The following is a 12,133-nucleotide window of genomic DNA, read 5'->3' as shown; positions in this document are numbered from 1 at the left end:
GCAAATTCCAAGAGCTGTATCTTTTATTTTTCTTTGTGTTAGTTCCTGTTCATGTGTGGGAGAACATTGGTCAGTGACTCACATTACTGACACACAGCCAGCACAGCTGGATAGGCACAGAATGCATTTCATAATAAAAGGGACAAAGAAAGAAAGATAGAGAAGAAAAAATCTATGTGCTTGGTTTATTTTTAAAAATCTATACAACTTAATGCTAAAAAGCAAGAACCAAATTTTTCCAAACAAACAGCTTCGAGGAAAAATAATTTTGGGGGGACTAATTAAAATTACTTTAATAACTCTTAATATGTGAAATACTTCTTTAAGGCAGCTATTCCGTGTGGAAATCTCACCCTGTCCCATGAAAAAGAACCAACAATTTATGACTATCATAAGAGTAAAACTCTAGTGAGAATTTAGAATTGCACACAATAAAATAAAATACTCCACAATAGTTTTGAACTCTTGAGGAAAATGACAGGAATAGTATTATGTGTAAACAAATATATATATTATACATATGTATATATACACATATAGATAGATAGATAGATATACATCTCTTTAGAGATCTGATAAATGATGAACTCAGAAATATCTGCACTCCAGATTTGAAAATGTGAGTTAGCTGACACATAACAATGTCAAAGAAGACACATTTTTACAGAAGAACGTTCCACAAATAAAATAACCTTTCCCAGGCCATTAAATGCATATGACATTGTCACTTATCGTATATTTTGTCTATGCTGTATAGAAGTTAAATTAAGTTGTTCACTGTATAGTTAAAACTAAAGGTTTTAGGATATGAGGTAGTTTACAGCATGTCTATTTTCACTAGTAAGAAAATACTCTATAAATTTAAGAGGAAAGATCACTTATTCAGACTATATTAATAGAGTAGACTCTCCTGGCCTAAAATCTTATGTTTGAGAAATGAGTGCCAAACCAACCCACCATTTTGACAGAGCTCACCTGAATTTTTCCTTCTGGTGATGAGAAACAATGCCAGAATATCTATTCCAGCCATCTTCACACTTGTGGAGAGAAATTCAATAGTGATACATTTGTAGTGAGGTGAAAGATGTGTTAGCTTAACAACTGATGCAGGGTTTCTCTTTTAAGGAAGATATTGTGTATGTGGATGGAAACATCTTGGAAGGTATTTAGAAGTAGAAAGTGAGACCTTAAGGGCAAGAGAAACTCTGCTATGACAGGAGACACAACTAAACTGCTTTGTATTAGAAATCAATAGGAACTTGGAGAGAGAAAATAAAAACAAGGGTAATCAACAAAAGATGATTTAACCAACATGATCGGAATCTGAAGCCCAAGATCTGAAAGGAGAGAGGGAACTTTAGGAACATCAATATCTAACATGGAATATTAAATCATGAGCCTTTTGGCAGTATAAATCTCTGTATCACCTATCATTCAGTAGTCCTTTACACATATAAAAGTTTCTATAAGTAGTGTGACATAACTAAGAAAAAGCATAGTGATACACATCTAAAACGATATAATTCAAAACATAATAATACATATTGGACATTTAGTTTATCCCTAAACTGATTCACACTAAGCAGGACTTAGGAGCCAAAAGTGATCATAAATTCTGATGAAACTTGAAAATTCTTGAGATATAGGCTGAACTCAATGGAAAATACATTGAATAAATCTTACTTCATCTCAAAAGGCAGGGAAATTGCTGTTGAAATTTAGTTTACATAATTATTTTCTCTTTTTCTGGCCTTCTTTAAAGCTAATATTGGCATGATCCTAAAAATATTGTTTTAAAAGAAAATCTATTGTGGACAAATACAAGGTTTAGGAATAAATTAAAATGTCTAGAGGAATTAACATATCTGTGTAAAATTTTACATGTGTGCCAAATTGGTCACCAAGCTAAAACTAGTGGCATATTAAAACCAACATACTAGCTCACATATTTACAATGAAATACAACACTTTTTGTAAGACTACAGTTTTTGACAATTCAACAAGTGATAATTGGAAAACATGTTATGATAGGCATGGCAATTTAAAGCTCACTCTGGACAATCAGTGATGATTAATCTTAAGAGGATTTCCAAAGTTCAGACAACAAATGATTAAAAATCAACTTCAACAATAGTCAATGATGGCTGAATTTAAGATATTTAAACATGCATTGGAAAATACAATGGAACCAGTTGTAGGCGTGGACATTGAGAGAAGACTTGTGGATTCAGACAAATTTTTACTTATTCAAATTCCTGTAACATTATTTACCTTATATTACATGTCACAAATTGACTATGTTATGAAATAGGAAGCGTAATATCTATTTTTAAATGTAATAATTATAAACAATGTATAAGATGTTTACACACATTAAACTGGCAGTTTATAGTGACTATTGTATTATTATTTTGATTTTAGTAGTTGTAAGGAAAAGAGAACAGCACAGACTGAAGTATTTATATCTCAATAATTAAACTTACTTAATATTTTCTATTGTACATTTACCTAAAAAATATAAGACTGATACTTTCATATTTGTATGGAATAATAGTGCTTAAAATATATGAAGCAAAATATTACTGAAATAAAGGGACAATAGATAAACTTGTAAAATTATCATCAGAGATGTAAATACCAACTCTACAATAGGTAGACCAAAATTAATAAAGACATAAAATAATTTAGCAACACAATATACTTGAACTAATTAAAACACAAGGTCTCTATCCCAAAGAACTACAAAACAAACATTCTTTTTAAGTAGAAAAAAACTTTCACTAAAAATGTATATTTCAAGCCATAAGACGAGTCTGAATAAATTTCAACAACAGAAATCATGCATAGTACAATCCCTGACTACAAAGGAAGAAAGTTAGAAATCGATATTTATAAGAGTAAAAGTCTCCCAATTATTTGTAAACAATGCATTCCTAATCAACCCTAGAATCAAAGGAGAAATCAGAATTTGCACAAAGCAGCTGAAATAATTCTATCACTTACCTATTGATGTGTAGTGATCCACCCCAAAATTTAGTTGTTTGAAATAACCATATTCTTTGCTCATAATTCTATGACTCCACAGTTAGAGTTGGGGAAAAGGAGTGTTGCCTGAGCAATTCGCCTGTTGGTCTCACATGCAGGAAGTTCATATACAATGTGGATCACTGATTTCTTCTCCACATGGTCTTATTTACTAATTAGCTAGCTCAGGTGTCTTAGTAGTTGTGCTTGCCATTTAAAGTGGAATTATTTTAGTTTGATATGATCAATTATTTGGTGCTAATATACGGAAATAAAATTCAATTTAATACCATAGTATCCTGAAAACTTGTCACATTCACTTATTAGTTAAGTAGGTTTTTTTCTTGGTAGATATCTCAGGAAACAGGTCAATTATCAGTAAACAAAATTTGGCTCCATCATTTTCCATGTTTACACATTTTATTTTTTTATTTTGCTTCATGAGACTGTGTAGGACCTCTGTCACAAAGTTAAATAGTAGTGGCATGTGCCAGGTTATTGATTTATTGTCTCTCAGTTCCAAATCCACACTTCTTTGTCCTATTCTGTGATACTGTAGCTAGACCATATAAATATTTCTCCTTTGGCAGCTGGCACAATGGTTTACAAACTCATTTTGAAGTTTTAAATATTCAGAGAGATTCCTTGGCTGGGCGCGGTGGCTCACGCCTGTAGTCCCAGCACTTTGAGAGGCCGAGGTGGGCGGATCACCTGAGGTTGGGAGCTGGAGACCAGCCTGACCAACATGGAGAAACCCCGTCTCTACTAAAAATACAAAATTAGCTGTGCGTGGTGGCACACGCCTGCAGTCCCAGCTACTCAGGAGACTGAGGTAGGAGAATCGCTTGAACCCGGGAGGTGGAGGTTGCAGTGGGCTGAGATTGTGCCATTGCACTCCAGCCCTAGCAACAAGAGCAAAACTCTGTCTCAAAAAAATAAAAAAATAAAATAAAATAAAAAAATCTGAGAGATGTTGCCTATACACTAAACACTGCAAAAGTTTGCTGAGAGAAAATAAAGAAGACATAAATACATTGAGAGGCCCGCCACGGTCGTGGATTTTAAAAGTTCTATATTGTTAACATGTAAAATCTCCCCAAATTGAAATCTAGATTCAGTGTATGCTACTGAGAATTTCAGCAAGACTTTTCTACTGGAACTTGAAAGAGTGATTATATTTTTATGTGAAATCAAAGGAAGTTAATAATTAAACAATCTTAAAACACAAGAATAAAGGTGTTGGTCTTACATTCTGGACTGGGAAAAAATCCATTCAACAAATGGTGCCATAACTGTTGTATATTCATATGTAAACTCAATGAATGTCAAATCTTACCTTATAAAATTTATTCTGAATATATAGTGGAATTAAACATGGAACTGAGAGTCAAAGAAATTAACATTATAAAATCTTTTTTTTTTTGAATAGGTAAAGATGTATTACAAAGGATACAATAAGAATAAGTAATAAAAAAGGATTGGTTAGACTTCATAAAAATTAAATGCATGTGTTAATCAAAGATACACTTAAGAAAAGGGATAAGAAGGACAGACAACAATAGAAAATAATATCTATGCATATATTGGACAATTCAAATCCAGAATATATAAAGAATTTGTACAGCTCAATAATAAAAATAGAGACAATTAAAAATTTGTAAAGCAGTTGAACCAGCACATTGTAAGAGATAGTATAAGAACAGCCAATAAGTTCTTTCTGTATTCCAGCAGAAGGTTTTGAACCACCTTAGACATGTATGCCACATTCTTTCAGGGATTAGTACAATTCAGTTTTTCTTAATCTTATCACTTGGAAAGACACATCTGATTATATCAGAGTACTTGTTAGGATATACGTATAATTTCTATGTGTTTATTTATTTTCTGTGGAAGTTATATTTTTATATTTTGAAAGATCTTAAATAATTATTGAAGAGGAGGATGGACAGATAGATGATAGATAGATAGATAGATAGATAGATAGATAGATAGATAGATAGATGTAGATGGAGCTAGTTCAATGATCACAAGAATTTTCTTGGTTTTATAAAAGGACTAACAAGTTTAATATCTCCTACTTCCTTTTAATTAAATTTATTATGTAATATAATTCAATAATATATTTTTGCATACATTTTTCTTCTAGTTAATGTTATTGAAAGGGAATATCAGTAAATGAGAAGAGATCCTTGAAAACTGAGAAGAAAAATTAATATGCTTTATCTTCCTTAGCGTTCATTACAATGACTTTTATTCTTAAAATCATTTTTCAAGAAGTAAGTTGTTATATACTTGTTTAGTAATAATGATCAAGGTATACCATTTAACAAATGCTTGGATCGGGCACAGTGGCTCATGCCTGTAATCCCAGCCCTTTGGGATGCCAAGGCGGGTGGATCACAAGGTCAGGAGTTCGAGACCAGACTGGCCAACATAGTGAAACCCTGTCTCTACTAAAAATACAAAAAAATAAGGCTAGGTTGGTGCCTGTAGTCCCAGTTACTCAGAAAGCTGAGGCTGGAGAATCGCTTGAACCCGGGAGGTGGAGGTTGAAGTGAGCTGAGTTCGCACCACTGTATTCCAGCTTGGCTGACAGAGTGAGACTCCCTCTGAAAAAAACAAAAACAAAAAACAAACAATAAACAAACAAGCAAAGAAACAAATGCTTGCAGCCTTGGTTCTTTGTTTTTAGGGTATCAGTAATATTTAAGTTTAGATTGCCTAAGCTTATGACAAAAGCAAAACAAAACAAAATATCTAGCATACCTATTTAATATACCTACTATTTATTTATTTATTTATTTGAGAAAGAGTTTCACTCTCGTCACCCAGGCTGGAGTGCAATGGCCAGATCTCTGCTCACTGCAACCTCCACCTCCCGGGTTCAAGTAATTCTTCTGCCTCTGCTTCCAGAGTAGCTGGAATTGCAGGTGTATGCCACCACACCCGGCTAATTTTTTGTATTTTTAATCGAGACGGTGTTTCACCATGTTGGACAGACTGGTCTCAAACTCCTGACCTCAGATGATCCGCCCGCCTCAGAATCTCAAAGTGCTGGGACTACTAGCGTGACCAGCCATATTTTAAGACAAAAAAATTCCACTTCCTAATCATATTCTCTTCAGCTTTAACATTCTCATTCATTTGTGCTCATTGAGAGTTCATTGATATTCATAACTACCTGCTATTCAAAGATAGGCAGAAAATTGGTACTGCAAAGTCAAATAGTATCCATTAGCCTACCTCTTGTTTCAACTTCCTCTACATCATTCACAGGTCACTGAGGAAATGAAATACTATTTTTGGCTTTCTGATCTTTCTCCCCTCCTTCTATCTGTAGTTCTTGTCTGGTCCATCCACTTTGTTCATGAGTGCAGTACTCTTCATGAGGTGGTGCTTCTGAACATTTTCAAAGGAATACATTTCACCAGGTAGTTATTGTGGTTTCAAATCCACCAAATTATATCAACTAATGCTCCACCACTAAGAAATTTAACATACTCTTATTAGTGTTTTAATGAAAATTTAGTATTTTTTTCTGTTGATTAAAAAGTAAGACTCTCGTTCCACCTATTTTATGAAAAATGATACTGAAAAGTCACCTTGAACATGATAATTTAAAAAATATACATTTTGGGCTTGTAATTCATTATCGTGTGCCATTCAGTAATTCATCCATTCAACAAAAGTTTATTTAATACAAAGAAAGCAATACATCATATGGCAGGTGCACGCTGGAAGATTTTCATTACTAGACTGGCTAGAGAGACATTATATTCACATAGATTATATTCCTTCAATGACTACCCAAAGGTAATATCATACTCACACCTCATTATTATAAGAACATGCTAGATTGGAAATTATTTTGTCACAAATGAAAAGTTGTACTTAGGCCAATTTATTTGCATCATAGGAGTGTGAAATTTTCAGCATGAAAAATCTGCTACAGGAAAAGGTGAAACCAAGCATTAAACTGTCCATATGGCTAATACATGTGGATAACTGACTCACTGTGCTCTTCTATGACACGTGTTTCTGTAAGATGAATGAAAATGTGTACAGTTGGGGAATTGGGAGTGATGTCAGTAAAATACAGAATTCAGGTAGGTCCGTATGGAATTTTTTTTCTAATGCATCAATCTGTATGTTATAAAGCAATACCAGTTGAAAGCAAAGTGAAGTAGAAGAATTAATGCACTAGACCACAGAAGAATACACTGCTGTCCATAAGCCCATTCATACCTGATTTTTTATCTTGGCTCAGTTTGGTCATATGTTAATGTTTTGAAGTGCTTATTGTATAGTTTTCTCTGGTTATTTACATTGTACCTTTATCTTAAAGGCTCAAGCCTTTTTCACACCATCTTTTATCTATCCACGAACATCTTTTTAAAAGGCAAAACTTCATATTTACAATAACTTCTCTTTACTTATTAGAATGTAAAGTCTTTAAAGCTGTACTAATATTTTAAATAAGATAGCTATATTTTTGTTGGTGCTCTGGATTCAAACAAATTTTGTTTGCACAACTCTATTTTTTCCATAAGCCCACTTGTGTATACTATTCAATATTACAATTTCAAAATTTTTTAGAATTGTGTACACTGTGTTAGATTTGAAATATCTCTGCTGTATAACATTGAAAAAATGACCATTAAGTAAGTAAAATCCAAACACTTCTGAGGACAATTGGCAGTGACGAAACTTTAGTCGACTAATGCTGCCAGTTTGGATGCCAAGCAACTTGTGAATAAAGCAAAATGAAACAATAGAAGGATTTTAAAAGAGATTTACATCAAAGTGAGAGAAAAATTAATGGGAAACTTTATTTAAAATGCTTCCAAATAAGTGAAAAAACAAATGGCTGCTAACAATACACAAGCAGGAATCAAGCTGCAAGCTTTTAAAAAATAAAATACTGCATTCACTATAGCTAGACTTGAGCACATATTGAGACTTTAATTAGGTATCAAATGTAACATATGAAAAATTATTTGAATGCAAAGGTCATGTTTAGGCAAAAGTAACATTGTGGAATACATTGGATTTGTGCCAGAGAAGACAGAAATAATAAAGAAGAGCCTTTTGATTTATTTTCTTGTTCATCTATTTATCAGCTAATCTACCTATCTACTTACCTTCTCACATGTGCTCATACGCATGGCCCATAAACATTGCCAAGCATGTTTTGATCTTATTTTATTATTTTTCTTCCTCAGGCCTAAGTAGCTATATTATCGCCTGGTGCAGGTAGAGGCTCAATAAATATTTGTTGAATAATTTAAAAATCAGTACATACTCCAATTGATTTCCTCATTTGGAAAGATCTACTAGATTACAAGTCTTATGAGGACAAGAGCAATGTCTATCTAATTTGCCATCCCAACCCCAGTGCCCAACATACAGAAGATACTCAATGAATATACAGTGAGTTAATAAATTCAGGCATTGCCCACCACATAAATCCTGAAAAAGATAGTTTTTAACTTTTAAAACCAGTTTCTGCATTGCCTTATGAGATTCCTAGACATTAGCTGAGTTCCTTGACTAATAAGATCTACATCTCTTCAGTTATATTCTGGTTCTCCTTTACAGTAAGTTTGTCCAACAAACACTCATGAAATAGGTTGTGTCTTTTGATATCTTTAAAACACTGCTGCCCTATTCCAGTAATTTGTCATGGGTGCCCTTGAAGATAGCTGTAACATAACGAATACATGTGGAATTTGACTGACTGAATTAGAATCCTATCTCTGTTGCTTGCTGGTTGTGCAAAATGCTCAAATTCTCTGCAACTCACTTTCCTTGTCTATAAAATATGAATAAAGTCATACCCATCCCAGAGGATTTCACAAGAAAAATATGAGTTAATTAATACACAAGAACTTCTCAGTAATAAATCTAACACACATTAAGTGATCAATAAATATGCCCTATGACTGCTACTTTTTGTGGTACCATTTCCCCTTTTATTGTTATCCAAGGTAATTCCCTAGATATCTCTTCCACATCCACTTCTCAATCTCAGACACATTAATCCCTTAATTCCTGCAAGTTATTAATGGAAAAAACATATTAACTAATATAATATGTGACTAATCTTACATTTAATTTAAAACTTAACTTTAGAAGATGTAATCCTCCAGATATTCCCATATATACTCACATTTAAAGAATAAATAAAAGAAGGTAGTGGAAAGTAATCCCTGAGAAGTTGCTAATTTCCTTCAAATATTAAACTGTAGAGCACTACCACTTTTATTCATATTCAGAAATGTTTGCTCTTCTCCCATGCATTTTATTTAAATGATGTATCTATCTTTAATTTTATTACTTTTCATGCACGTAGTGACCCACATTTGTTACTGGCAATAAATTATTAATAAACAATGAGTCAGGATATAGCAGCTTCTTGGTTGTTGTTTCATCCATGTGTTTGCAATATGCTAGGTCATGCCATTTGCAGGATGTTTGTATATTCACTAGGGAGCCATGAACAATGGAACTGTTGGAAATATCTGGCTTTGTGGCGTACTATAGAAAATGAAAAATTCTAGAGACAGCTGTGTAATATAAGCAGCAGTTGCAGAAACTATGTCTAGAAAAATGCAAGCCTTGAGCTTCTGTGTTATAAATGAACTAGAATCAATATCATGCCTTTTCCTTATTGACTATCTAAAGTTTATTTTTGTAAGATTTGGAGTAAATGTTGCAGTACTGAAATATTTGTAAAACAATATAACATGCATTCTATTTCTTAAATTATACATACATGCACACATATGTATGTATAGATACACATACACACACATATATATTTATGTATAGATACACACACATCTCTACTTAATTTTGTTATTTTTACATACCCACTATACAGAAGAAAATATATAAAAGCTAATATTACAACATGCAAAAGGAAACTAACTTTTATATTGTGTTCTTTAAGTACAATTTTCTACTAAAACAAACCAGGGTTCTTTGGAAAAAGCCAGATTACAAATCTAGGGCCAAAAAAAATGCACAAGTTTAACCCAATATATCTTATTAATGGATGGAAAAAAGTATCAAAATCTATAAGCTCGGCCGGGCGCGGTGGCTCAAGCCTGTAATCCCAGCACTTTGGGAGGCTGAGACGGGTGGATCACGAGGTCAGGAGATCGAGACCATCCTGAGCTACACGGTGAAACCCCGTCTCTACTAAAAAATACAAAAAACTAGCCGGGCGAGATGGCGGGCGCCTGTAGTCCCAGCTACTCGAGAGGCTGAGGCAGGAGAATGGCGTAAACCCGGGAGGTGGAGCTTGCAGTGAGCCGAGATCCGGCCACTGCACTCCAGCCTGGGCGACAGAGTGGGACTCCGTCTCCAAAAAAAAAAAAAAAAAAAATCTATAAGCTCATACATGGACATTTCTAAAGTTTGTTGTGGTTGCAACTCATTGCTAGAAATATTGATAAAGAAAAAAGCTCAAATATCTTCCTTTGTGGATTATATTTCAGACAAATCAAATAGTGTGAGAAAGTTTTTTTTTTTTTTACATAGAAAAGCCTCAGTTAATGGAGTTGGAAGAAATGATAGCATTAGAAGATTATCATTTTAAAATACCAAAATAAATGATGGACTATACTCCTAATGACTGCTAAACCATTGGGAGACAAATTCATGGCAAACTCTTCAAAAAGTCACACTGACTACACCTGAACCCAGATAAATCTTAGCATCACTAAAAGTGAATATTCATACATTAAACAGTTCCTAATGTGAAGCAAAAATAAACAGCATCCATGTAAAGTTACTTTTGCTAAAAGTGTGCACCTAAATGTAAACAACTTTTTAATAGCACTTTACAAGAAACACAAGGGAGAGAGGATCTAAATGATGCCATGAAGATCTAATCAACCAAATTACAAATCAGCGGCACTGTTGGAAACATATCTCAGTTTTAACTCATAAAGTGCACAAAAAATGGAAGAAACGATGTTACAAATTTAAAACAAGAGACATGTCAATCAAAGCACATATATATATCCTGTTGAGATATGCAACTAAGGAAAATATGGTGAGTTTCAGATAAACTAATAAATTATTTTAATTCTATTGAATGTGATAATGACATTGTGGCTATAATGATAATTGTTGGACTGATGGGTTACTGATTTAATTATATAATGCCCTATTATTTCTAAATGTTTGAAAAACATTATAAGGTAAAGCTAAAATATACAAGAAAACAAGTAAACAGGACATCTTTGACTGAGTATAGAGTGCCTACAAATAAATATGAGTATATTCGAAAATTTTAGTGAATATTATATATGGTAGTTGAGATATGGGTAAAGGATGCTTGTTTTAGTATTAGGAATGGCATAAGAATTTTAGCACCAAAAGAAAATATTGAAGTCATTATATAAAAGGATGCATACTGTCAACATAAAAAATAATGATTGCTTTAATAATCACTTTTAAGAATTTGAGTGCACGGTTGACTGATCAGTCTTGTAGCCACATCCTGTCATTGGTTAGGTTCCAATCAGCTATGAAATTTCACCACTCTGCTGAGGGATCTGTTAGATTTCAATGGTTGAAGTGCTTGGTGCAACCAAAGAGAAAGGCATGGGCTATGTAACTTTTATTCCCCTGTCAAACCACGGAGCAATAGCAAGCCTGGAAAGTTAAAACAATTCCTTTTCAGTGTTTGTAGAAGAATCCGAATCCCTGGGAGAGATCAAGAGTGAGGTTTAGGGTGGAAAGCCAGATTGGTAGAATTCTCTCCTGGCTAGATACCTTGACAAGTGTGGGGAAAGGAGCAAAAACTTGTAATAGCAAATGACTAGACACAATCTAATTCTCTACAAATAAAACGGGGGTGTTTGAAGATACATAAATGGATGGATGGATGGATGGATGGATAAATGGATGGATAAACGGATGGATAGATGGATGGATGGAGAGAGAGAGAGAGGTAGATAGATAGATAGATAGATGATAGATAGATAGATAGATAGATAGATAGAGGAGGATGGACAGATAGATGATAGATAGATAGATAGATAGATAGATAGATAGATAGATAGATAGATGTAGATGGAGCTAGTTCAATGATCAC

The 12,133-nt window shown here is 33.5% G+C and overlaps 1 protein-coding gene across 1 annotated transcript in view; it reads right to left on the bottom strand.

Moving 5' to 3' along the window:
- DIRC1 (disrupted in renal carcinoma 1) overlaps positions 1–1,064 on the bottom strand; it is a 53,803-nt gene extending 52,739 nt beyond the window's left edge. Inside the window, 1 exon segment of the mRNA XM_011936477.1 lies at positions 976–1,064. The gene's annotated coding sequence lies outside the window, so the exon portion shown is untranslated.
- Between the last annotated feature and the right edge of the window lie 11,069 nt (positions 1,065–12,133).

This window comes from Colobus angolensis, unplaced genomic scaffold, assembly GCF_000951035.1.
Source record: "Colobus angolensis palliatus isolate OR3802 unplaced genomic scaffold, Cang.pa_1.0 Scaffold153, whole genome shotgun sequence".
In the NCBI taxonomy this organism is placed as follows: Eukaryota; Metazoa; Chordata; class Mammalia; order Primates; family Cercopithecidae; genus Colobus; species Colobus angolensis.
The sequence above is the reverse complement of the archived record's forward strand: the minus strand, read 5'-3'. Positions and strand labels throughout refer to the sequence as shown.